Source organism: Pteropus vampyrus, unplaced genomic scaffold (genome assembly GCF_000151845.1).
Source record: "Pteropus vampyrus isolate Shadow unplaced genomic scaffold, Pvam_2.0 Scaffold133, whole genome shotgun sequence".
NCBI classification, from domain to species: Eukaryota; Metazoa; Chordata; class Mammalia; order Chiroptera; family Pteropodidae; genus Pteropus; species Pteropus vampyrus.
In genome coordinates, this window is record NW_011888914.1 from 1,070,162 (window position 1) to 1,073,076 (window position 2,915).

General features: G+C 32.8%; 1 pseudogene; it reads right to left on the reverse strand.

The window, feature by feature from the left end:
* Positions 1-1,916: 1,916 nt before the first annotated feature.
* LOC111744374 lies at positions 1,917-2,035 on the reverse strand (annotated as a pseudogene).
* Positions 2,036-2,915: the final 880 nt, after the last annotated feature.

The following is a 2,915-nucleotide window of genomic DNA, read 5'->3' on the forward strand; positions in this document are numbered from 1 at the left end:
TGGGGCCACATTTGCCCAGAAGACACATGTTAATTTAGAATATACAGACACTGCTTTTTGTTTCTTGGGGTTCTCTTTAGGTAAAGTTTATGAAATATAATATACATATAGTAAAATTTGCTTTAGAGCGCAGTTCTGTGTTTTGATGCCCCTTTATTATTACTAACTTCCCCAATCCCCACCCCTTAAAACCACTGATCTGGTTTCTATCCCTTAGCTTTGTCTGTTTAAGACTGTCATGTAAGTGGAATTATGCTCTAGTGTTTTATGCCAGGCTTCTATTTTTAGCATGATATTTTCCAATGTATCCAGTATTGGGTATTCCACTGTATTAATGTATCCTAATTTGTTTATCCATTCTCCAAATTATGGATATTGGGATTCTTCCCAATTTTTTGGCTATAACAAATAAAGCTGCTATTACCAATATTGCACAGGTCTTAGTGTGAACATAAATTTATTTCTCTTAAACACCTAGGGCTGTGATTATACATCACCTGGTACATGTATAGTAAGTATATAGAGCTTTATGTAAGAAACTTCCATGCCAGTTTTCAAAGTGGCTGTGCGATCTTGCATTCCCATCTGCAATACATGAGTTAACCCAGTTGTTCTGGGTTATCACCAACATTCGGTAGTGTCATTTTATATTTCTAATTTTAGTCACTCTAATGGGAGTATAATGGAATTTTATTGTGGCTTTAAATTTGTATCTACTGAAAATTAACGATGCTGATAATCTTTTTTTCATGTATTTATTTGCTATTCATATATTGCTTATACGTGAAGTATTCTTTGAAAACATTCACTTCCTCTTTTCTTTTGAATAGTGTTGTTCATTTTCTTATTACTGTGTTTTAAGAGTCCTTTATGTATTCTGGATAAAAATCTTTTATAAGATATATGATTACAAATATTTTCTCCCAGACGGTGGACTTTCTTTCATTTTCTTTAGAGTAGCTTTAGAAAAGCAAAAGTTATCATTATCAATGAAGGCAAATTTAGAAATCTTTCTCTTCTCTTATGAATCATGTAAACATTATTCTAGCTAAGAAATCTTTATTTAACACAGGGTAATGAGATTTTCCCCTATGATTTCTGCAGAAGTATTATGATGCATTTCAGTTAATTCTGATAATTATGGCTCCTTTCCCCTATCCCCTTTTCAAAAAATTATCTTAAGTAGTGAGTCTTAATTGGAGAGATAAATGTTCTACAGAGTTTGGGCAGGAATATGCAAAAATTCCATCAAGGGCTTTTTTCTTAACCACACATGTCCCAATATAATTCCCATATTTGTGTTGATATTAAGAAAAGACTGAAAGAGTATTAAATAAAAAGAATTATCAGAAGAGTGTTAAATAATATTAGTGAACTTAGATATCTTTGAATTGTTCAAGACAAAATAAATTACTCTAAATTGTTTTATTTTAAATATAACATTTGGTTATTTTTAAAGCTTTTATTTATCATGTTAAATAGTAGTTTTAATTAGAATTTTTTCCCTCAGGAATTGATGTTTAATTTGGGTGAATCATCCTTTGCAAACTATTAGGGTAATCTTTCTCTGATTTAGTGATTTGGTGAAAACCACAAATAGATATCAGAATATTAAACTCTGTTTGCATTGGGGATTAAAGTCAACCTGACCACATTTTAATTTCCTTTTAATACATTTATGGATTACATTTGTTAATTTCCTATTAAGAACTTTCACATATATGGCAGAAACTCCTATTCTTTCTTTGTTATAGAGCCTGGTGTCTTTGAGCAGCAATGTGCTCAGCTAAATGATTATACTGTTAAATAAATCTTTCTTTTTTTTTTTTTTTTTTTTTAGGCGAGGTAACCTTTGGTTGACCTCACAGTTTGCAAGGATCTTATCAGTTTACAATCCCTTATTTTTTTATTTTTTACGCCTACAGCACCTGGTCTTCCTAGGTGGTCTCCCTTCCAAGTACTAACCTGGCCCGACCCTGCTTAGTTTCTGAGATCAGACGAGATCAGGCTTGTTCAGGGAGGCATGGCTGTAGAGTTAAATCTTTCTTGAATCCAGATGTAACCAACTATCTAAGTTCTGCTTATGATTACAGGAAGTACTGTGTGTGACTTCTAAGAAGTCTTCTTAAAGAGACCTCACTTAGCTACAATCTGTACCTTTTTGACCTTCCTTCTTTCTCCGGAAATGTTTATGTTATGGTTGGAGGTCCAGCAGCCATTCCAGACTATGACCTGAAAAGGAAGCCTCACACTAAGACAGTGGAAGAGAAAGGTACCAGGAACCTGGGTCCCTGATGTTTTCCTGCAGCTGGCATAGCAATCCCAACCTGCCTATATTTGGACTTCATTTCTATGAGAAATAAACTTCTATCCTAAGTGACTCTAATTTTGCATTTTCTGCTGCTTCACCTGAACCTAATCTTAGTAGATTGGGTTCATCCATAGTCATATGTAAAACCGAGTTGCAATTTTCCACTTTTAAAAAATCTATGTAACGTTTTAATACAAGATATGCTGATTTTGAAAAGTAATCAGGATGCTCTCAATCTTTTCTCTAATTCTAAAACAGATAAAGCATTTATCTGCAATAGTTAAGCACAGCTTTAGAAATACTTTTGGACAGTTTTTGTTTAAATATACTCCCTCTCTTTGTGTTAGCTGGCAGAATTTTCTTAAAATTATCCTTTTCATCCAATTTATTCAAGTTATGCACCATGTTAATATTCTACCTTTTCTGCATTATACAGTCATTCATAGTATGCATTTGAGTATTTTACCTGATTAAACTTGATTTATGCTTATGTGAATTCAGGTTTTTTTCAAATAATTAGAATTTAGTTATAAGTAATCAATTTGTTCTTCCTTTGGCAGATGTGGCCTCTATGTGATTTAAAGATCCTGCCTTCTCTGAATAG